The sequence below is a fragment of the Haliotis rufescens genome, unplaced genomic scaffold (assembly GCF_023055435.1).
Source record: "Haliotis rufescens isolate VD_foot unplaced genomic scaffold, xgHalRufe1.0.p SCAF_287, whole genome shotgun sequence".
Taxonomy (NCBI): domain Eukaryota; kingdom Metazoa; phylum Mollusca; class Gastropoda; order Lepetellida; family Haliotidae; genus Haliotis; species Haliotis rufescens.
The window spans coordinates 17,338-41,956 of record NW_025963987.1 but is presented as its reverse complement, the minus strand read 5'-3'; the positions used below and the strand labels follow the sequence as shown (position 1 = coordinate 41,956).

Sequence of the window (24,619 nt, the reverse complement as noted above, 5' to 3'; positions counted from 1 at the left end):
TTTAATATAATGGACAGTTTTCAGTTATTAGGTACAGCAAGGGATCAAATTCTCATACATATATGAGTGGTTTGTTCAATACCATATAAAAAACAGTGTTGTTACACCCTAATTAAGGGCTTGAGGGGGATAGAAATAGAATATGCATTTGATCTGCCAGGGGAGATAATTCAGAAATGTCGAACACTATCACATACTTAAAAGGCTTATTTAGAAGTTTTCAAAGTAGTCAATGGGTTTTCTTTAATCTGCAGGACTGCTGCTGATGTTTACCACCTGTTGCATGTTGGAGAGACTGACAAACTGTACAATGAGGCATTCCGCCAGCACGCCAAGACTTCGCCTATGTGTAAGGGGGGACATTGTCATGGACATAGACAATGAACAGCAGTGGGGACTTAACTGGATAGAGAGACTTAAATGCACTGACTGTACATACCTGTCAGAGTACCATAAACTGTACAAGGAGGTAGAGGGTAGTGGAATGAGAAGGGGACGTCGATCTTCCACTGCCAATACTGGACTTCAGATAGGCCTCTCAAAATGTCCCATTGGAAGTGAGAGTTTCCGTGTCCTGTGCATGAGTGCCGATATACCTCCACCATCCCATTCAGGGATGCAGAAAGCTGCGAACAGAGTTTGTGATAATATAAAATCTCAGAACACAAAGGATATGAGAGCCAGGAGGGTGGAAATAAGGGAAATAAATAAATACAGGGGAACAAATTTAAATAACATTAGTTTATCAACTGATGCAATGTACAACAATCCACTTTGTTCAGGTGTTGGGAAAACCCCTTTTCAGCCAGCCACTCAGGTAACCTATGTGGCCACTGAGAACCAAACTAGTGATCATCAAATTTTGGCTTTAAACACAAAATCAAAGCTCTGTTCAAAGCACAGTTTAGTTGACAACATTTCTTGTGTCAACAACCCAGACTGCACATCTGATTTGCACATGTCAGAATCAATTGGTAATGAAAAACAGTTAGCTGCAGAGTGTTTCAGGGACTTAAAGAAAGATCAAATTGAGGTAGAATTTTTGACAACAGATGCTGACAGTGCAGCTCACACAGCTCTCTCTGAAATGTATGAAGCAGGTGATATGGATGTTTCCCCACAAACTTTTCTCGATACACGGCATCTCTCGGCCAGCCATAGAAAGTTTATTAAAAATTCTAAATTTGTTGTGGATATGATGCCTGCTAGAACCAAAAAAGACAAACAAAGTTTGGCAAATACATTTTCTTTAGACTGTGCATCCAGATGTGCAGCTGAGTTCTCAGCTGCTTACTCAAGTCATGCAGGTAACCTGACAAAGTTGAAGACATCTCTTTCATGTACTTCTGATGCTATTGCAAACTGTTACATGGGTGATCACAGAAAATGTAGAAGGCAGTCATTTGTTTGCAAGGGGGAGAAGAAAAATTGGTTATTGCAAAGTAAATATTTAGATAAAAACTTCAAAATTGGAAACAATGAAACTAACTTTCAAAATTTGAGAAAATGCACTGATTTTCGTCTCGGCCCGAACATGATCGAAAAGACGCAATTCAACCTCAATAGTCAAAAGTGTGAGGCAACAAACAAGGCATTGCGCCGGTCATTACCTCGCGATACCACCTTTGCTCGTAACTTCCAAGGTAGAGCTCACAGTGCTGTTCATAGCGTCAACTGCCAGAGTCCGGTAAAGTCAATTCGCAATCTTCGATTAGGGCTTGGCTGTGCTGTCACTGCAAAAGGAAAAATAGATGATGAGATAAGCAAAAGTCATAATAAAGTACTTAAAGCTAAAACATACAAGAAATCACAGAAAAGTAAGGACCGCCGTGCAAGGAAAAAGTTAGAACTATTCAAACTCCATCATTGTAGAAAAGTTCATTATTCGAAAGACATGTTATTGAAAAGAAATGCATATTTGAGAAATTTACACCCAAAATAGGATAATCCATCTTAAAAATTGCCCCAAACAGAAAGATATAATGATCAGATACATAACTTACACCAAACAGTAGGGTTTATGACTTTTGGTGCACAAGCCCTGTTGTCGACAGTGAAGTCTCTCCATGTTAATTTCATGGGACTCTACTTTCAAATGCTCAACATTCACACAAGAGGCGTTATGACAGAGATGGCTCACTTCAACTTTGTTGCCAAAGTTGTCAGTGTTGCTAAAACCATCTGGAAGGCATTTATGCACAATGCAGAGGGCTATTCTGTGAGCTCTCTCCTCTGTCCGCGCCTTTGACGGCCACAAAAAGAAGCAACGACCATAGCCCTGCTTATCACGGCAGCCCAACCATTCCTTACAACCCCATTTCCCACTCGCTTCACCCATTTTGCGTTCAAATTTGCCTCTACAATTATCCCAAAAGGTCTCCATGGCAATAGATATACAGAAAAACATATAAATTAGGAAATGCTGAAATATGCACTTACCCTACAGGTTACACACAACCAAATGTTTTCCCATAGACTTCTATAGTAACGTTATAGCTTTTTAAAAAACAACTAGGCATTCAACAGCCATAACATTTACATATGTGCACAGTCTGGCCTTAAAGCTGCAATAAAAACACAAATTTTGGCTAGTTTACCCAGCTCCTTTTCCGAGTACAGGAAGCTGAACACACCAACCCCAGTTCCGCACCAAATATCACCTGCTTGAAAATATCTGTGCTCACATAAAGCACAAGTCATCTTGTTCAAAAAGTCAGCACCAAATATTGAAAAATATGGGCAGTTTTAATTACTGGATGGATGTGCATTTAAAAGACATAAAAATCTTACACAATATCATCCAATCACAGCCTGCATATGTCTCTTGATCTGTACTGAAGGCTCCCTACGAAAACCGCACTGTCACAACCAGTTCTGATTTAGTGTAGTAGAACCTGTAGACACAACTGTCTAAAACTGCACTTGTCAAATTTGTGATGTATTCATTGTAAATAGATGTAGCTTCTTGGAAACAAATGGAAATTGTTTCAAGTTCAATACTTTTTCCTATCTGACAGGTCTATATGACACCCATATACACATATCTGATGTACCAAAAGAGCTGTGAGGGTTAAATTATTTAGATTTTGTCAACTGATTACAAAATGAACTTCTGTTTTAATAAAGAACTTTCTATGACAGTACACAGGCCTTTATTGTTTATTCTTGTTTCACACAAGGATGGGTTCACAGGTCAATTCCATGGTTGCCAGACGCTGCTTCGAACATATCCCCCCAAAAGTATCTTTTCGACCCCGTATGATAGACAATACTTGGAAATTCAAAGCAAATTAGGCTTTCATATTTTTAATTTATTAATGGTAAGTTGTTTGCTGACCTTTGCTGATAACAACTGAGGATAGCAAAGTCTGGTACATAACATGGAATTTGGTTGTGACACTAATAAGCTTAAGTCATAAAAGAAGCTGGACTCAGTGAGCTTGCTGGAACTGGTACCCCTGCCTTGTTTACATAGGCCAATATATAAATGACAGGTCCATATTTGGTATTTTAACTATGGGAGGTCAAGAACCAATGTTGATGCTTTCATTCCAAAGAAAAATTCATAGTGTCAACATCTTGAACCTACTCTTGAAACATGGGGAGACATCGAAGGAATTCGATAACATCTTTTAGAATGGGACATAAAGCTTGGAATTCAGGCAAAAAATTCACCAGTGAAAAGCAAAGCAACTTTAAAGTGCCAAAAACTGTCAGGTTGACAACTGAGCTCCACAAGAAAGTGTGCAGTGTAGGGGTGGCTGGTGTCCAGCAAGTTCAAACACTGACAAGTGAACCGTACCGTCTATTAAGGCCAAGGAAGGAAAACACCCCTGAGGAGGATAAGAGTACCCTGAAAACAAAAAGTGAAAGGTAATAACACTTTAAACTATTTATTCCTTTGGCCTAGACTTTGAAATACTTGTAGGGAATACAAGATGCTCACTGCTAAATGATATGGGTGGATAAACTTACCAAGTTCAAGTATTTGTCCTTTAACGAGATCACTTAATAAAAGTTTAATATAATGGACAGTTTTCAGTTATTAGGTACAGCAAGGGATCAAATTCTCATACATATATGAGTGGTTTGTTCAATACCATATAAAAAACAGTGTTGTTACACCCTAATTAAGGGCTTGAGGGGGATAGAAATAGAATATGCATTTGATCTGCCAGGGGAGATAATTCAGAAATGTCGAACACTATCACATACTTAAAAGGCTTATTTAGAAGTTTTCAAAGTAGTCAATGGGTTTTCTTTAATCTGCAGGACTGCTGCTGATGTTTACCACCTGTTGCATGTTGGAGAGACTGACAAACTGTACAATGAGGCATTCCGCCAGCACGCCAAGACTTCGCCTATGTGTAAGGGGGACATTGTCATGGACATAGACAATGAACAGCAGTGGGGACTTAACTGGATAGAGAGACTTAAATGCACTGACTGTACATACCTGTCAGAGTACCATAAACTGTACAAGGAGGTAGAGGGTAGTGGAATGAGAAGGGGACGTCGATCTTCCACTGCCAATACTGGACTTCAGATAGGCCTCTCAAAATGTCCCATTGGAAGTGAGAGTTTCCGTGTCCTGTGCATGAGTGCCGATATACCTCCACCATCCCATTCAGGGATGCAGAAAGCTGCGAACAGAGTTTGTGATAATATAAAATCTCAGAACACAAAGGATATGAGAGCCAGGAGGGTGGAAATAAGGGAAATAAATAAATACAGGGGAACAAATTTAAATAACATTAGTTTATCAACTGATGCAATGTACAACAATCCACTTTGTTCAGGTGTTGGGAAAACCCCTTTTCAGCCAGCCACTCAGGTAACCTATGTGGCCACTGAGAACCAAACTAGTGATCATCAAATTTTGGCTTTAAACACAAAATCAAAGCTCTGTTCAAAGCACAGTTTAGTTGACAACATTTCTTGTGTCAACAACCCAGACTGCACATCTGATTTGCACATGTCAGAATCAATTGGTAATGAAAAACAGTTAGCTGCAGAGTGTTTCAGGGACTTAAAGAAAGATCAAATTGAGGTAGAATTTTTGACAACAGATGCTGACAGTGCAGCTCACACAGCTCTCTCTGAAATGTATGAAGCAGGTGATATGGATGTTTCCCCACAAACTTTTCTCGATACACGGCATCTCTCGGCCAGCCATAGAAAGTTTATTAAAAATTCTAAATTTGTTGTGGATATGATGCCTGCTAGAACCAAAAAAGACAAACAAAGTTTGGCAAATACATTTTCTTTAGACTGTGCATCCAGATGTGCAGCTGAGTTCTCAGCTGCTTACTCAAGTCATGCAGGTAACCTGACAAAGTTGAAGACATCTCTTTCATGTACTTCTGATGCTATTGCAAACTGTTACATGGGTGATCACAGAAAATGTAGAAGGCAGTCATTTGTTTGCAAGGGGGAGAAGAAAAATTGGTTATTGCAAAGTAAATATTTAGATAAAAACTTCAAAATTGGAAACAATGAAACTAACTTTCAAAATTTGAGAAAATGCACTGATTTTCGTCTCGGCCCGAACATGATCGAAAAGACGCAATTCAACCTCAATAGTCAAAAGTGTGAGGCAACAAACAAGGCATTGCGCCGGTCATTACCTCGCGATACCACCTTTGCTCGTAACTTCCAAGGTAGAGCTCACAGTGCTGTTCATAGCGTCAACTGCCAGAGTCCGGTAAAGTCAATTCGCAATCTTCGATTAGGGCTTGGCTGTGCTGTCACTGCAAAAGGAAAAATAGATGATGAGATAAGCAAAAGTCATAATAAAGTACTTAAAGCTAAAACATACAAGAAATCACAGAAAAGTAAGGACCGCCGTGCAAGGAAAAAGTTAGAACTATTCAAACTCCATCATTGTAGAAAAGTTCATTATTCGAAAGACATGTTATTGAAAAGAAATGCATATTTGAGAAATTTACACCCAAAATAGGATAATCCATCTTAAAAATTGCCCCAAACAGAAAGATATAATGATCAGATACATAACTTACACCAAACAGTAGGGTTTATGACTTTTGGTGCACAAGCCCTGTTGTCGACAGTGAAGTCTCTCCATGTTAATTTCATGGGACTCTACTTTCAAATGCTCAACATTCACACAAGAGGCGTTATGACAGAGATGGCTCACTTCAACTTTGTTGCCAAAGTTGTCAGTGTTGCTAAAACCATCTGGAAGGCATTTATGCACAATGCAGAGGGCTATTCTGTGAGCTCTCTCCTCTGTCCGCGCCTTTGACGGCCACAAAAAGAAGCAACGACCATAGCCCTGCTTATCACGGCAGCCCAACCATTCCTTACAACCCCATTTCCCACTCGCTTCACCCATTTTGCGTTCAAATTTGCCTCTACAATTATCCCAAAAGGTCTCCATGGCAATAGATATACAGAAAAACATATAAATTAGGAAATGCTGAAATATGCACTTACCCTACAGGTTACACACAACCAAATGTTTTCCCATAGACTTCTATAGTAACGTTATAGCTTTTTAAAAAACAACTAGGCATTCAACAGCCATAACATTTACATATGTGCACAGTCTGGCCTTAAAGCTGCAATAAAAACACAAATTTTGGCTAGTTTACCCAGCTCCTTTTCCGAGTACAGGAAGCTGAACACACCAACCCCAGTTCCGCACCAAATATCACCTGCTTGAAAATATCTGTGCTCACATAAAGCACAAGTCATCTTGTTCAAAAAGTCAGCACCAAATATTGAAAAATATGGGCAGTTTTAATTACTGGATGGATGTGCATTTAAAAGACATAAAAATCTTACACAATATCATCCAATCACAGCCTGCATATGTCTCTTGATCTGTACTGAAGGCTCCCTACGAAAACCGCACTGTCACAACCAGTTCTGATTTAGTGTAGTAGAACCTGTAGACACAACTGTCTAAAACTGCACTTGTCAAATTTGTGATGTATTCATTGTAAATAGATGTAGCTTCTTGGAAACAAATGGAAATTGTTTCAAGTTCAATACTTTTTCCTATCTGACAGGTCTATATGACACCCATATACACATATCTGATGTACCAAAAGAGCTGTGAGGGTTAAATTATTTAGATTTTGTCAACTGATTACAAAATGAACTTCTGTTTTAATAAAGAACTTTCTATGACAGTACACAGGCCTTTATTGTTTATTCTTGTTTCACACAAGGATGGGTTCACAGGTCAATTCCATGGTTGCCAGACGCTGCTTCGAACATATCCCCCCAAAAGTATCTTTTCGACCCCGTATGATAGACAATACTTGGAAATTCAAAGCAAATTAGGCTTTCATATTTTTAATTTATTAATGGTAAGTTGTTTGCTGACCTTTGCTGATAACAACTGAGGATAGCAAAGTCTGGTACATAACATGGAATTTGGTTGTGACACTAATAAGCTTAAGTCATAAAAGAAGCTGGACTCAGTGAGCTTGCTGGAACTGGTACCCCTGCCTTGTTTACATAGGCCAATATATAAATGACAGGTCCATATTTGGTATTTTAACTATGGGAGGTCAAGAACCAATGTTGATGCTTTCATTCCAAAGAAAAATTCATAGTGTCAACATCTTGAACCTACTCTTGAAACATGGGGAGACATCGAAGGAATTCGATAACATCTTTTAGAATGGGACATAAAGCTTGGAATTCAGGCAAAAAATTCACCAGTGAAAAGCAAAGCAACTTTAAAGTGCCAAAAACTGTCAGGTTGACAACTGAGCTCCACAAGAAAGTGTGCAGTGTAGGGGTGGCTGGTGTCCAGCAAGTTCAAACACTGACAAGTGAACCGTACCGTCTATTAAGGCCAAGGAAGGAAAACACCCCTGAGGAGGATAAGAGTACCCTGAAAACAAAAAGTGAAAGGTAATAACACTTTAAACTATTTATTCCTTTGGCCTAGACTTTGAAATACTTGTAGGGAATACAAGATGCTCACTGCTAAATGATATGGGTGGATAAACTTACCAAGTTCAAGTATTTGTCCTTTAACGAGATCACTTAATAAAAGTTTAATATAATGGACAGTTTTCAGTTATTAGGTACAGCAAGGGATCAAATTCTCATACATATATGAGTGGTTTGTTCAATACCATATAAAAAACAGTGTTGTTACACCCTAATTAAGGGCTTGAGGGGGATAGAAATAGAATATGCATTTGATCTGCCAGGGGAGATAATTCAGAAATGTCGAACACTATCACATACTTAAAAGGCTTATTTAGAAGTTTTCAAAGTAGTCAATGGGTTTTCTTTAATCTGCAGGACTGCTGCTGATGTTTACCACCTGTTGCATGTTGGAGAGACTGACAAACTGTACAATGAGGCATTCCGCCAGCACGCCAAGACTTCGCCTATGTGTAAGGGGGACATTGTCATGGACATAGACAATGAACAGCAGTGGGGACTTAACTGGATAGAGAGACTTAAATGCACTGACTGTACATACCTGTCAGAGTACCATAAACTGTACAAGGAGGTAGAGGGTAGTGGAATGAGAAGGGGACGTCGATCTTCCACTGCCAATACTGGACTTCAGATAGGCCTCTCAAAATGTCCCATTGGAAGTGAGAGTTTCCGTGTCCTGTGCATGAGTGCCGATATACCTCCACCATCCCATTCAGGGATGCAGAAAGCTGCGAACAGAGTTTGTGATAATATAAAATCTCAGAACACAAAGGATATGAGAGCCAGGAGGGTGGAAATAAGGGAAATAAATAAATACAGGGGAACAAATTTAAATAACATTAGTTTATCAACTGATGCAATGTACAACAATCCACTTTGTTCAGGTGTTGGGAAAACCCCTTTTCAGCCAGCCACTCAGGTAACCTATGTGGCCACTGAGAACCAAACTAGTGATCATCAAATTTTGGCTTTAAACACAAAATCAAAGCTCTGTTCAAAGCACAGTTTAGTTGACAACATTTCTTGTGTCAACAACCCAGACTGCACATCTGATTTGCACATGTCAGAATCAATTGGTAATGAAAAACAGTTAGCTGCAGAGTGTTTCAGGGACTTAAAGAAAGATCAAATTGAGGTAGAATTTTTGACAACAGATGCTGACAGTGCAGCTCACACAGCTCTCTCTGAAATGTATGAAGCAGGTGATATGGATGTTTCCCCACAAACTTTTCTCGATACACGGCATCTCTCGGCCAGCCATAGAAAGTTTATTAAAAATTCTAAATTTGTTGTGGATATGATGCCTGCTAGAACCAAAAAAGACAAACAAAGTTTGGCAAATACATTTTCTTTAGACTGTGCATCCAGATGTGCAGCTGAGTTCTCAGCTGCTTACTCAAGTCATGCAGGTAACCTGACAAAGTTGAAGACATCTCTTTCATGTACTTCTGATGCTATTGCAAACTGTTACATGGGTGATCACAGAAAATGTAGAAGGCAGTCATTTGTTTGCAAGGGGGAGAAGAAAAATTGGTTATTGCAAAGTAAATATTTAGATAAAAACTTCAAAATTGGAAACAATGAAACTAACTTTCAAAATTTGAGAAAATGCACTGATTTTCGTCTCGGCCCGAACATGATCGAAAAGACGCAATTCAACCTCAATAGTCAAAAGTGTGAGGCAACAAACAAGGCATTGCGCCGGTCATTACCTCGCGATACCACCTTTGCTCGTAACTTCCAAGGTAGAGCTCACAGTGCTGTTCATAGCGTCAACTGCCAGAGTCCGGTAAAGTCAATTCGCAATCTTCGATTAGGGCTTGGCTGTGCTGTCACTGCAAAAGGAAAAATAGATGATGAGATAAGCAAAAGTCATAATAAAGTACTTAAAGCTAAAACATACAAGAAATCACAGAAAAGTAAGGACCGCCGTGCAAGGAAAAAGTTAGAACTATTCAAACTCCATCATTGTAGAAAAGTTCATTATTCGAAAGACATGTTATTGAAAAGAAATGCATATTTGAGAAATTTACACCCAAAATAGGATAATCCATCTTAAAAATTGCCCCAAACAGAAAGATATAATGATCAGATACATAACTTACACCAAACAGTAGGGTTTATGACTTTTGGTGCACAAGCCCTGTTGTCGACAGTGAAGTCTCTCCATGTTAATTTCATGGGACTCTACTTTCAAATGCTCAACATTCACACAAGAGGCGTTATGACAGAGATGGCTCACTTCAACTTTGTTGCCAAAGTTGTCAGTGTTGCTAAAACCATCTGGAAGGCATTTATGCACAATGCAGAGGGCTATTCTGTGAGCTCTCTCCTCTGTCCGCGCCTTTGACGGCCACAAAAAGAAGCAACGACCATAGCCCTGCTTATCACGGCAGCCCAACCATTCCTTACAACCCCATTTCCCACTCGCTTCACCCATTTTGCGTTCAAATTTGCCTCTACAATTATCCCAAAAGGTCTCCATGGCAATAGATATACAGAAAAACATATAAATTAGGAAATGCTGAAATATGCACTTACCCTACAGGTTACACACAACCAAATGTTTTCCCATAGACTTCTATAGTAACGTTATAGCTTTTTAAAAAACAACTAGGCATTCAACAGCCATAACATTTACATATGTGCACAGTCTGGCCTTAAAGCTGCAATAAAAACACAAATTTTGGCTAGTTTACCCAGCTCCTTTTCCGAGTACAGGAAGCTGAACACACCAACCCCAGTTCCGCACCAAATATCACCTGCTTGAAAATATCTGTGCTCACATAAAGCACAAGTCATCTTGTTCAAAAAGTCAGCACCAAATATTGAAAAATATGGGCAGTTTTAATTACTGGATGGATGTGCATTTAAAAGACATAAAAATCTTACACAATATCATCCAATCACAGCCTGCATATGTCTCTTGATCTGTACTGAAGGCTCCCTACGAAAACCGCACTGTCACAACCAGTTCTGATTTAGTGTAGTAGAACCTGTAGACACAACTGTCTAAAACTGCACTTGTCAAATTTGTGATGTATTCATTGTAAATAGATGTAGCTTCTTGGAAACAAATGGAAATTGTTTCAAGTTCAATACTTTTTCCTATCTGACAGGTCTATATGACACCCATATACACATATCTGATGTACCAAAAGAGCTGTGAGGGTTAAATTATTTAGATTTTGTCAACTGATTACAAAATGAACTTCTGTTTTAATAAAGAACTTTCTATGACAGTACACAGGCCTTTATTGTTTATTCTTGTTTCACACAAGGATGGGTTCACAGGTCAATTCCATGGTTGCCAGACGCTGCTTCGAACATATCCCCCCAAAAGTATCTTTTCGACCCCGTATGATAGACAATACTTGGAAATTCAAAGCAAATTAGGCTTTCATATTTTTAATTTATTAATGGTAAGTTGTTTGCTGACCTTTGCTGATAACAACTGAGGATAGCAAAGTCTGGTACATAACATGGAATTTGGTTGTGACACTAATAAGCTTAAGTCATAAAAGAAGCTGGACTCAGTGAGCTTGCTGGAACTGGTACCCCTGCCTTGTTTACATAGGCCAATATATAAATGACAGGTCCATATTTGGTATTTTAACTATGGGAGGTCAAGAACCAATGTTGATGCTTTCATTCCAAAGAAAAATTCATAGTGTCAACATCTTGAACCTACTCTTGAAACATGGGGAGACATCGAAGGAATTCGATAACATCTTTTAGAATGGGACATAAAGCTTGGAATTCAGGCAAAAAATTCACCAGTGAAAAGCAAAGCAACTTTAAAGTGCCAAAAACTGTCAGGTTGACAACTGAGCTCCACAAGAAAGTGTGCAGTGTAGGGGTGGCTGGTGTCCAGCAAGTTCAAACACTGACAAGTGAACCGTACCGTCTATTAAGGCCAAGGAAGGAAAACACCCCTGAGGAGGATAAGAGTACCCTGAAAACAAAAAGTGAAAGGTAATAACACTTTAAACTATTTATTCCTTTGGCCTAGACTTTGAAATACTTGTAGGGAATACAAGATGCTCACTGCTAAATGATATGGGTGGATAAACTTACCAAGTTCAAGTATTTGTCCTTTAACGAGATCACTTAATAAAAGTTTAATATAATGGACAGTTTTCAGTTATTAGGTACAGCAAGGGATCAAATTCTCATACATATATGAGTGGTTTGTTCAATACCATATAAAAAACAGTGTTGTTACACCCTAATTAAGGGCTTGAGGGGGATAGAAATAGAATATGCATTTGATCTGCCAGGGGAGATAATTCAGAAATGTCGAACACTATCACATACTTAAAAGGCTTATTTAGAAGTTTTCAAAGTAGTCAATGGGTTTTCTTTAATCTGCAGGACTGCTGCTGATGTTTACCACCTGTTGCATGTTGGAGAGACTGACAAACTGTACAATGAGGCATTCCGCCAGCACGCCAAGACTTCGCCTATGTGTAAGGGGGACATTGTCATGGACATAGACAATGAACAGCAGTGGGGACTTAACTGGATAGAGAGACTTAAATGCACTGACTGTACATACCTGTCAGAGTACCATAAACTGTACAAGGAGGTAGAGGGTAGTGGAATGAGAAGGGGACGTCGATCTTCCACTGCCAATACTGGACTTCAGATAGGCCTCTCAAAATGTCCCATTGGAAGTGAGAGTTTCCGTGTCCTGTGCATGAGTGCCGATATACCTCCACCATCCCATTCAGGGATGCAGAAAGCTGCGAACAGAGTTTGTGATAATATAAAATCTCAGAACACAAAGGATATGAGAGCCAGGAGGGTGGAAATAAGGGAAATAAATAAATACAGGGGAACAAATTTAAATAACATTAGTTTATCAACTGATGCAATGTACAACAATCCACTTTGTTCAGGTGTTGGGAAAACCCCTTTTCAGCCAGCCACTCAGGTAACCTATGTGGCCACTGAGAACCAAACTAGTGATCATCAAATTTTGGCTTTAAACACAAAATCAAAGCTCTGTTCAAAGCACAGTTTAGTTGACAACATTTCTTGTGTCAACAACCCAGACTGCACATCTGATTTGCACATGTCAGAATCAATTGGTAATGAAAAACAGTTAGCTGCAGAGTGTTTCAGGGACTTAAAGAAAGATCAAATTGAGGTAGAATTTTTGACAACAGATGCTGACAGTGCAGCTCACACAGCTCTCTCTGAAATGTATGAAGCAGGTGATATGGATGTTTCCCCACAAACTTTTCTCGATACACGGCATCTCTCGGCCAGCCATAGAAAGTTTATTAAAAATTCTAAATTTGTTGTGGATATGATGCCTGCTAGAACCAAAAAAGACAAACAAAGTTTGGCAAATACATTTTCTTTAGACTGTGCATCCAGATGTGCAGCTGAGTTCTCAGCTGCTTACTCAAGTCATGCAGGTAACCTGACAAAGTTGAAGACATCTCTTTCATGTACTTCTGATGCTATTGCAAACTGTTACATGGGTGATCACAGAAAATGTAGAAGGCAGTCATTTGTTTGCAAGGGGGAGAAGAAAAATTGGTTATTGCAAAGTAAATATTTAGATAAAAACTTCAAAATTGGAAACAATGAAACTAACTTTCAAAATTTGAGAAAATGCACTGATTTTCGTCTCGGCCCGAACATGATCGAAAAGACGCAATTCAACCTCAATAGTCAAAAGTGTGAGGCAACAAACAAGGCATTGCGCCGGTCATTACCTCGCGATACCACCTTTGCTCGTAACTTCCAAGGTAGAGCTCACAGTGCTGTTCATAGCGTCAACTGCCAGAGTCCGGTAAAGTCAATTCGCAATCTTCGATTAGGGCTTGGCTGTGCTGTCACTGCAAAAGGAAAAATAGATGATGAGATAAGCAAAAGTCATAATAAAGTACTTAAAGCTAAAACATACAAGAAATCACAGAAAAGTAAGGACCGCCGTGCAAGGAAAAAGTTAGAACTATTCAAACTCCATCATTGTAGAAAAGTTCATTATTCGAAAGACATGTTATTGAAAAGAAATGCATATTTGAGAAATTTACACCCAAAATAGGATAATCCATCTTAAAAATTGCCCCAAACAGAAAGATATAATGATCAGATACATAACTTACACCAAACAGTAGGGTTTATGACTTTTGGTGCACAAGCCCTGTTGTCGACAGTGAAGTCTCTCCATGTTAATTTCATGGGACTCTACTTTCAAATGCTCAACATTCACACAAGAGGCGTTATGACAGAGATGGCTCACTTCAACTTTGTTGCCAAAGTTGTCAGTGTTGCTAAAACCATCTGGAAGGCATTTATGCACAATGCAGAGGGCTATTCTGTGAGCTCTCTCCTCTGTCCGCGCCTTTGACGGCCACAAAAAGAAGCAACGACCATAGCCCTGCTTATCACGGCAGCCCAACCATTCCTTACAACCCCATTTCCCACTCGCTTCACCCATTTTGCGTTCAAATTTGCCTCTACAATTATCCCAAAAGGTCTCCATGGCAATAGATATACAGAAAAACATATAAATTAGGAAATGCTGAAATATGCACTTACCCTACAGGTTACACACAACCAAATGTTTTCCCATAGACTTCTATAGTAACGTTATAGCTTTTTAAAAAACAACTAGGCATTCAACAGCCATAACATTTACATATGTGCACAGTCTGGCCTTAAAGCTGCAATAAAAACACAAATTTTGGCTAGTTTACCCAGCTCCTTTTCCGAGTACAGGAAGCTGAACACACCAACCCCAGTTCCGCACCAAATATCACCTGCTTGAAAATATCTGTGCTCACATAAAGCACAAGTCATCTTGTTCAAAAAGTCAGCACCAAATATTGAAAAATATGGGCAGTTTTAATTACTGGATGGATGTGCATTTAAAAGACATAAAAATCTTACACAATATCATCCAATCACAGCCTGCATATGTCTCTTGATCTGTACTGAAGGCTCCCTACGAAAACCGCACTGTCACAACCAGTTCTGATTTAGTGTAGTAGAACCTGTAGACACAACTGTCTAAAACTGCACTTGTCAAATTTGTGATGTATTCATTGTAAATAGATGTAGCTTCTTGGAAACAAATGGAAATTGTTTCAAGTTCAATACTTTTTCCTATCTGACAGGTCTATATGACACCCATATACACATATCTGATGTACCAAAAGAGCTGTGAGGGTTAAATTATTTAGATTTTGTCAACTGATTACAAAATGAACTTCTGTTTTAATAAAGAACTTTCTATGACAGTACACAGGCCTTTATTGTTTATTCTTGTTTCACACAAGGATGGGTTCACAGGTCAATTCCATGGTTGCCAGACGCTGCTTCGAACATATCCCCCCAAAAGTATCTTTTCGACCCCGTATGATAGACAATACTTGGAAATTCAAAGCAAATTAGGCTTTCATATTTTTAATTTATTAATGGTAAGTTGTTTGCTGACCTTTGCTGATAACAACTGAGGATAGCAAAGTCTGGTACATAACATGGAATTTGGTTGTGACACTAATAAGCTTAAGTCATAAAAGAAGCTGGACTCAGTGAGCTTGCTGGAACTGGTACCCCTGCCTTGTTTACATAGGCCAATATATAAATGACAGGTCCATATTTGGTATTTTAACTATGGGAGGTCAAGAACCAATGTTGATGCTTTCATTCCAAAGAAAAATTCATAGTGTCAACATCTTGAACCTACTCTTGAAACATGGGGAGACATCGAAGGAATTCGATAACATCTTTTAGAATGGGACATAAAGCTTGGAATTCAGGCAAAAAATTCACCAGTGAAAAGCAAAGCAACTTTAAAGTGCCAAAAACTGTCAGGTTGACAACTGAGCTCCACAAGAAAGTGTGCAGTGTAGGGGTGGCTGGTGTCCAGCAAGTTCAAACACTGACAAGTGAACCGTACCGTCTATTAAGGCCAAGGAAGGAAAACACCCCTGAGGAGGATAAGAGTACCCTGAAAACAAAAAGTGAAAGGTAATAACACTTTAAACTATTTATTCCTTTGGCCTAGACTTTGAAATACTTGTAGGGAATACAAGATGCTCACTGCTAAATGATATGGGTGGATAAACTTACCAAGTTCAAGTATTTGTCCTTTAACGAGATCACTTAATAAAAGTTTAATATAATGGACAGTTTTCAGTTATTAGGTACAGCAAGGGATCAAATTCTCATACATATATGAGTGGTTTGTTCAATACCATATAAAAAACAGTGTTGTTACACCCTAATTAAGGGCTTGAGGGGGATAGAAATAGAATATGCATTTGATCTGCCAGGGGAGATAATTCAGAAATGTCGAACACTATCACATACTTAAAAGGCTTATTTAGAAGTTTTCAAAGTAGTCAATGGGTTTTCTTTAATCTGCAGGACTGCTGCTGATGTTTACCACCTGTTGCATGTTGGAGAGACTGACAAACTGTACAATGAGGCATTCCGCCAGCACGCCAAGACTTCGCCTATGTGTAAGGGGGACATTGTCATGGACATAGACAATGAACAGCAGTGGGGACTTAACTGGATAGAGAGACTTAAATGCACTGACTGTACATACCTGTCAGAGTACCATAAACTGTACAAGGAGGTAGAGGGTAGTGGAATGAGAAGGGGACGTCGATCTTCCACTGCCAATACTGGACTTCAGATAGGCCTCTCAAAATGTCCCATTGGAAGTGAGAGTTTCCGTGTCCTGTGCATGAGTGCCGATATACCTCCACCATCCCATTCAGGGATGCAGAAAGCTGCGAACAGAGTTTGTGATAATATAAAATCTCAGAACACAAAGGATATGAGAGCCAGGAGGGTGGAAATAAGGGAAATAAATAAATACAGGGGAACAAATTTAAATAACATTAGTTTATCAACTGATGCAATGTACAACAATCCACTTTGTTCAGGTGTTGGGAAAACCCCTTTTCAGCCAGCCACTCAGGTAACCTATGTGGCCACTGAGAACCAAACTAGTGATCATCAAATTTTGGCTTTAAACACAAAATCAAAGCTCTGTTCAAAGCACAGTTTAGTTGACAACATTTCTTGTGTCAACAACCCAGACTGCACATCTGATTTGCACATGTCAGAATCAATTGGTAATGAAAAACAGTTAGCTGCAGAGTGTTTCAGGGACTTAAAGAAAGATCAAATTGAGGTAGAATTTTTGACAACAGATGCTGACAGTGCAGCTCACACAGCTCTCTCTGAAATGTATGAAGCAGGTGATATGGATGTTTCCCCACAAACTTTTCTCGATACACGGCATCTCTCGGCCAGCCATAGAAAGTTTATTAAAAATTCTAAATTTGTTGTGGATATGATGCCTGCTAGAACCAAAAAAGACAAACAAAGTTTGGCAAATACATTTTCTTTAGACTGTGCATCCAGATGTGCAGCTGAGTTCTCAGCTGCTTACTCAAGTCATGCAGGTAACCTGACAAAGTTGAAGACATCTCTTTCATGTACTTCTGATGCTATTGCAAACTGTTACATGGGTGATCACAGAAAATGTAGAAGGCAGTCATTTGTTTGCAAGGGGGAGAAGAAAAATTGGTTATTGCAAAGTAAATATTTAGATAAAAACTTCAAAATTGGAAACAATGAAACTAACTTTCAAAATTTGAGAAAATGCACTGATTTTCGTCTCGGCCCGAACATGATCGAAAAGACGCAATTCAACCTCAATAGTCAAAAGTGTGAGGCAACAAACAAGGCATTGCGCCGGTCATTACCTCGCGATACCACCTTTGCTCGTAACTTCCAAGGTAGAGCTCACAGTGCTGTTCATAGCGTCAACTGCCAGAGTCCGGTAAAGTCAATTCGCAATCTTCGATTAGGGCTTGGCTGTGCTGTCACTGCAAAAGGAAAAATAGATGATGAGATAAGCAAAAGTCATAATAAAGTACTTAAAGCTAAAACATACAAGAAATCACAGAAAAGTAAGGACCGCCGTGCAAGGAAAAAGTTAGAACTATTCAAACTCCATCATTGTAGAAAAGTTCATTATTCGAAAGACATGTTATTGAAAAGAAATGCATATTTGAGAAATTTACACCCAAAATAGGATAATCCATCTTAAAAATTGCCCCAAACAGAAAGATATAATGATCAGATACATAACTTACACCAAACAGTAGGGTTTATGACTTTTGGTGCACAAGCCCTGTTGTCGACAGTGAAGTCTCTCCATGTTAATTTCATGGGACTCTACTTTCAAATGCTCAACATTCACACAAGAGGCGTTATGACAGAGATGGCTCACTTCAACTTTGTTGCCAAAGTTGTCAGTGTTGCTAAAACCATCTGGAAGGCATTTATGCACAATGCAGAGGGCTATTCTGTGAGCTCTCTCCTCTGTCCGCGCCTTTGACGGCCACAAAAAGAAGCAACGACCATAGCCCTGCTTATCACGGCAGCCCAACCATTCCTTACAACCCCATTTCCCACTCGCTTCACCCATTTTGCGTTCAAATTTGCCTCTACAATTATCCCAAAAGGTCTCCATGGCAATAGATATACAGAAAAACATATAAATTAGGAAATGCTGAAATATGCACTTACCCTACAGGTTACACACAACCAAATGTTTTCCCATAGACTTCTATAGTAACGTTATAGCTTTTTAAAAAACAACTAGGCATTCAACAGCCATAACATTTACATATGTGCACAGTCTGGCCTTAAAGCTGCAATAAAAACACAAATTTTGGCTAGTTTACCCAGCTCCTTTTCCGAGTACAGGAAGCTGAACACACCAACCCCAGTTCCGCACCAAATATCACCTGCTTGAAAATATCTGTGCTCACATAAAGCACAAGTCATCTTGTTCAAAAAGTCAGCACCAAATATTGAAAAATATGGGCAGTTTTAATTACTGGATGGATGTGCATTTAAAAGACATAAAAATCTTACACAATATCATCCAATCACAGCCTGCATATGTCTCTTGATCTGTACTGAAGGCTCCCTACGAAAACCGCACTGTCACAACCAGTTCTGATTTAGTGTAGTAGAACCTGTAGACACAACTGTCTAAAACTGCACTTGTCAAATTTGTGATGTATTCATTGTAAATAGATGTAGCTTCTTGGAAACAAATGGAAATTGTTTCAAGTTCAATACTTTTTCCTATCTGACAGGTCTATATGACACCCATATACACATATCTGATGTACCAAAAGAGCTGTGAGGGTTAAATTATTTAGATTTTGTCAACTGATTACAAAATGAACTTCTGTTTTAATAAAGAACTTTCTATGACAGTACACAGGCCTTTATTGTTTATTCTTGTTTCACACAAGGATGGGTTCACAGGTCAATTCCATGGTTGCCAGACGCTGCTTCGAACATATCCCCCCAAAAGTATCTTTTCGACCCCGTATGATAGACAATACTTGGAAATTCAAAGCAAATTAGGCTTTCATATTTTTAATTTATTAATGGTAAGTTGTTTGCTGACCTTTGCTGATAACAACTGAGGATAGCAAAGTCTGGTACATAACATGGAATTTGGTTGTGACACTAATAAGCTTAAGTCATAAAAGAAGCTGGACTCAGTGAGCTTGCTGGAACTGGTACCCCTGCCTTGTTTACATAGGCCAATATATAAATGACAGGTCCATATTTGGTATTTTAACTATGGGAGGTCAAGAACCAATGTTGATGCTTTCATTCCAAAGAAAAATTCATAGTGTCAACATCTTGAACCTACTCTTGAAACATGGGGAGACATCGAAGGAATTCGATAACATCTTTTAGAATGGGACATAAAGCTTGGAATTCAGGCAAAAAATTCACCAGTGAAAAGCAAAGCAACTTTAAAGTGCCAAAAACTGTCAGGTTGACAACTGAGCTCCACAAGAAAGTGTGCAGTGTAGGGGTGGCTGGTGTCCAGCAAGTTCAAACACTGACAAGTGAACCGTACCGTCTATTAAGGCCAAGGAAGGAAAACACCCCTGAGGAGGATAAGAGTACCCTGAAAACAAAAAGTGAAAGGTAATAACACTTTAAACTATTTATTCCTTTGGCCTAGACTTTGAAATACTTGTAGGGAATACAAGATGCTCACTGCTAAATGATATGGGTGGATAAACTTACCAAGTTCAAGTATTTGTCCTTTAACGAGATCACTTAATAAAAGTTTAATATAATGGACAGTTTTCAGTTATTAGGTACAGCAAGGGATCAAATTCTCATACATATATGAGTGGTTTGTTCAATACCATATAAAAAACAGTGTTGTTACACCCTAATTAAGGGCTTGAGGGGGATAGAAATAGAATATGCATTTGATCTGCCAGGGGAGATAATTCAGAAATGTCGAACACTATCACATACTTAAAAGGCTTATTTAGAAGTTTTCAAAGTAGTCAATGGGTTTTCTTTAATCTGCAGGACTGCTGCTGATGTTTACCACCTGTTGCATGTTGGAGAGACTGACAAACTGTACAATGAGGCATTCCGCCAGCACGCCAAGACTTCGCCTATGTGTAAGGGGGACATTGTCATGGACATAGACAATGAACAGCAGTGGGGACTTAACTGGATAGAGAGACTTAAATGCACTGACTGTACATACCTGTCAGAGTACCATAAACTGTACAAGGAGGTAGAGGGTAGTGGAATGAGAAGGGGACGTCGATCTTCCACTGCCAATACTGGACTTCAGATAGGCCTCTCAAAATGTCCCATTGGAAGTGAGAGTTTCCGTGTCCTGTGCATGAGTGCCGATATACCTCCACCATCCCATTCAGGGATGCAGAAAGCTGCGAACAGAGTTTGTGATAATATAAAATCTCAGAACACAAAGGATATGAGAGCCAGGAGGGTGGAAATAAGGGAAATAAATAAATACAGGGGAACAAATTTAAATAACATTAGTTTATCAACTGATGCAATGTACAACAATCCACTTTGTTCAGGTGTTGGGAAAACCCCTTTTCAGCCAGCCACTCAGGTAACCTATGTGGCCACTGAGAACCAAACTAGTGATCATCAAATTTTGGCTTTAAACACAAAATCAAAGCTCTGTTCAAAGCACAGTTTAGTTGACAACATTTCTTGTGTCAACAACCCAGACTGCACATCTGATTTGCACATGTCAGAATCAATTGGTAATGAAAAACAGTTAGCTGCAGAGTGTTTCAGGGACTTAAAGAAAGATCAAATTGAGGTAGAATTTTTGACAACAGATGCTGACAGTGCAGCTCACACAGCTCTCTCTGAAATGTATGAAGCAGGTGATATGGATGTTTCCCCACAAACTTTTCTCGATACACGGCATCTCTCGGCCAGCCATAGAAAGTTTATTAAAAATTCTAAATTTGTTGTGGATATGATGCCTGCTAGAACCAAAAAAGACAAACAAAGTTTGGCAAATACATTTTCTTTAGACTGTGCATCCAGATGTGCAGCTGAGTTCTCAGCTGCTTACTCAAGTCATGCAGGTAACCTGACAAAGTTGAAGACATCTCTTTCATGTACTTCTGATGCTATTGCAAACTGTTACATGGGTGATCACAGAAAATGTAGAAGGCAGTCATTTGTTTGCAAGGGGGAGAAGAAAAATTGGTTATTGCAAAGTAAATATTTAGATAAAAACTTCAAAATTGGAAACAATGAAACTAACTTTCAAAATTTGAGAAAATGCACTGATTTTCGTCTCGGCCCGAACATGATCGAAAAGACGCAATTCAACCTCAATAGTCAAAAGTGTGAGGCAACAAACAAGGCATTGCGCCGGTCATTACCTCGCGATACCACCTTTGCTCGTAACTTCCAAGGTAGAGCTCACAGTGCTGTTCATAGCATCAACTGCCAGAGTCCGGTAAAGTCAATTCGCAATCTTCGATTAGGGCTTGGCTGTGCTGTCACTGCAAAAGGAAAAATAGATGATGAGATAAGCAAAAGTCATAATAAAGTACTTAAAGCTAAAACATACAAGAAATCACAGAAAAGTAAGGACCGCCGTGCAAGGAAAAAGTTAGAACTATTCAAACTCCATCATTGTAGAAAAGTTCATTATTCGAAAGACATGTTATTGAAAAGAAATGCATATTTGAGAAATTTACACCCAAAATAGGATAATCCATCTTAAAAATTGCCCCAAACAGAAAGATATAATGATCAGATACATAACTTACACCAAACAGTAGGGTTTATGACTTTTGGTGCACAAGCCCTGTTGTCGACAGTGAAGTCTCTCCATGTTAATTTCATGGGACTCTACTTTCAAATGCTCAACATTCACACAAGAGGCGTTATGACAGAGATGGCTCACTTCAACTTTGTTGCCAAAGTTGTCAGTGTTGCTAAAACCATCTGGAAGGCATTTATGCACAATGCAGAGGGCTATTCTGTGAGCTCTCTCCTCTGTCCGCGCCTTTGACGGCCACAAAAAGAAGCAACGACCATAGCCCTGCTTATCACGGCAGCCCAACCATTCCTTACAACCCCATTTCCCACTCGCTTCACCCATTTTGCGTTCAAATTTGCCTCTACAATTATCCCAAAAGGTCTCCATGGCAATAGATATACAGAAAAACATATAAATTAGGAAATGCTGAAATATGCACTTACCCTACAGGTTACACACAACCAAATGTTTTCCCATAGACTTCTATAGTAACGTTATAGCTTTTTAAAAAACAACTAGGCATTCAACAGCCATAACATTTACATATGTGCACAGTCTGGCCTTAAAGCTGCAATAAAAACACAAATTTTGGCTAGTTTACCCAGCTCCTTTTCCGAGTACAGGAAGCTGAACACACCAACCCCAGTTCCGCACCAAATATCACCTGCTTGAAAATATCTGTGCTCACATAAAGCACAAGTCATCTTGTTCAAAAAGTCAGCACCAAATATTGAAAAATATGGGCAGTTTTAATTACTGGATGGATGTGCATTTAAAAGACATAAAAATCTTACACAATATCATCCAATCACAGCCTGCATATGTCTCTTGATCTGTACTGAAGGCTCCCTACGAAAACCGCACTGTCACAACCAGTTCTGATTTAGTGTAGTAGAACCTGTAGACACAACTGTCTAAAACTGCACTTGTCAAATTTGTGATGTATTCATTGTAAATAGATGTAGCTTCTTGGAAACAAATGGAAATTGTTTCAAGTTCAATACTTTTTCCTATCTGACAGGTCTATATGACACCCATATACACATATCTGATGTACCAAAAGAGCTGTGAGGGTTAAATTATTTAGATTTTGTCAACTGATTACAAAATGAACTTCTGTTTTAATAAAGAACTTTCTATGACAGTACACAGGCCTTTATTGTTTATTCTTGTTTCACACAAGGATGGGTTCACAGGTCAATTCCATGGTTGCCAGACGCTGCTTCGAACATATCCCCCCAAAAGTATCTTTTCGACCCCGTATGATAGACAATACTTGGAAATTCAAAGCAAATTAGGCTTTCATATTTTTAATTTATTAATGGTAAGTTGTTTGCTGACCTTTGCTGATAACAACTGAGGATAGCAAAGTCTGGTACATAACATGGAATTTGGTTGTGACACTAATAAGCTTAAGTCATAAAAGAAGCTGGACTCAGTGAGCTTGCTGGAACTGGTACCCCTGCCTTGTTTACATAGGCCAATATATAAATGACAGGTCCATATTTGGTATTTTAACTATGGGAGGTCAAGAACCAATGTTGATGCTTTCATTCCAAAGAAAAATTCATAGTGTCAACATCTTGAACCTACTCTTGAAACATGGGGAGACATCGAAGGAATTCGATAACATCTTTTAGAATGGGACATAAAGCTTGGAATTCAGGCAAAAAATTCACCAGTGAAAAGCAAAGCAACTTTAAAGTGCCAAAAACTGTCAGGTTGACAACTGAGCTCCACAAGAAAGTGTGCAGTGTAGGGGTGGCTGGTGTCCAGCAAGTTCAAACACTGACAAGTGAACCGTACCGTCTATTAAGGCCAAGGAAGGAAAACACCCCTGAGGAGGATAAGAGTACCCTGAAAACAAAAAGTGAAAGGTAATAACACTTTAAACTATTTATTCCTTTGGCCTAGACTTTGAAATACTTGTAGGGAATACAAGATGCTCACTGCTAAATGATATGGGTGGATAAACTTACCAAGTTCAAGTATTTGTCCTTTAACGAGATCACTTAATAAAAGTTTAATATAATGGACAGTTTTCAGTTATTAGGTACAGCAAGGGATCAAATTCTCATACATATATGAGTGGTTTGTTCAATACCATATAAAAAACAGTGTTGTTACACCCTAATTAAGGGCTTGAGGGGGATAGAAATAGAATATGCATTTGATCTGCCAGGGGAGATAATTCAGAAATGTCGAACACTATCACATACTTAAAAGGCTTATTTAGAAGTTTTCAAAGTAGTCAATGGGTTTTCTTTAATCTGCAGGACTGCTGCTGATGTTTACCACCTGTTGCATGTTGGAGAGACTGACAAACTGTACAATGAGGCATTCCGCCAGCACGCCAAGACTTCGCCTATGTGTAAGGGGGACATTGTCATGGACATAGACAATGAACAGCAGTGGGGACTTAACTGGATAGAGAGACTTAAATGCACTGACTGTACATACCTGTCAGAGTACCATAAACTGTACAAGGAGGTAGAGGGTAGTGGAATGAGAAGGGGACGTCGATCTTCCACTGCCAAT

At 39.0% G+C, this 24,619-nt stretch overlaps 5 long non-coding RNA genes across 5 annotated transcripts; all 5 read right to left on the bottom strand.

The window, feature by feature from the left end:
- Positions 1–563: 563 nt before the first annotated feature.
- LOC125384195 lies at positions 564–2,498 on the bottom strand. The gene is made up of 3 exons (XR_007223052.1): positions 2,440–2,498; positions 1,611–1,733; positions 564–626 (listed from the first exon to the last, which is right to left on the bottom strand). It is a non-coding gene; the product is annotated as an uncharacterized LOC125384195 (long non-coding RNA).
- Positions 2,499–4,580: 2,082 nt separating this feature from the next.
- LOC125384194 lies at positions 4,581–6,515 on the bottom strand. The gene is made up of 3 exons (XR_007223051.1): positions 6,457–6,515; positions 5,628–5,750; positions 4,581–4,643 (listed from the first exon to the last, which is right to left on the bottom strand). It is a non-coding gene; the product is annotated as an uncharacterized LOC125384194 (long non-coding RNA).
- Positions 6,516–8,597: 2,082 nt separating this feature from the next.
- On the bottom strand, positions 8,598–10,532 carry LOC125384193. The gene is made up of 3 exons (XR_007223050.1): positions 10,474–10,532; positions 9,645–9,767; positions 8,598–8,660 (listed from the first exon to the last, which is right to left on the bottom strand). It is a non-coding gene; the product is annotated as an uncharacterized LOC125384193 (long non-coding RNA).
- A 2,082-nt stretch (positions 10,533–12,614) lies between these two features.
- Positions 12,615–14,549, bottom strand: LOC125384192. The gene is made up of 3 exons (XR_007223049.1): positions 14,491–14,549; positions 13,662–13,784; positions 12,615–12,677 (listed from the first exon to the last, which is right to left on the bottom strand). It is a non-coding gene; the product is annotated as an uncharacterized LOC125384192 (long non-coding RNA).
- A 2,082-nt stretch (positions 14,550–16,631) lies between these two features.
- LOC125384191 lies at positions 16,632–18,566 on the bottom strand. Its single transcript, XR_007223048.1, has 3 exons — positions 18,508–18,566; positions 17,679–17,801; positions 16,632–16,694 (listed from the first exon to the last, which is right to left on the bottom strand). It is a non-coding gene; the product is annotated as an uncharacterized LOC125384191 (long non-coding RNA).
- Positions 18,567–24,619: the final 6,053 nt, after the last annotated feature.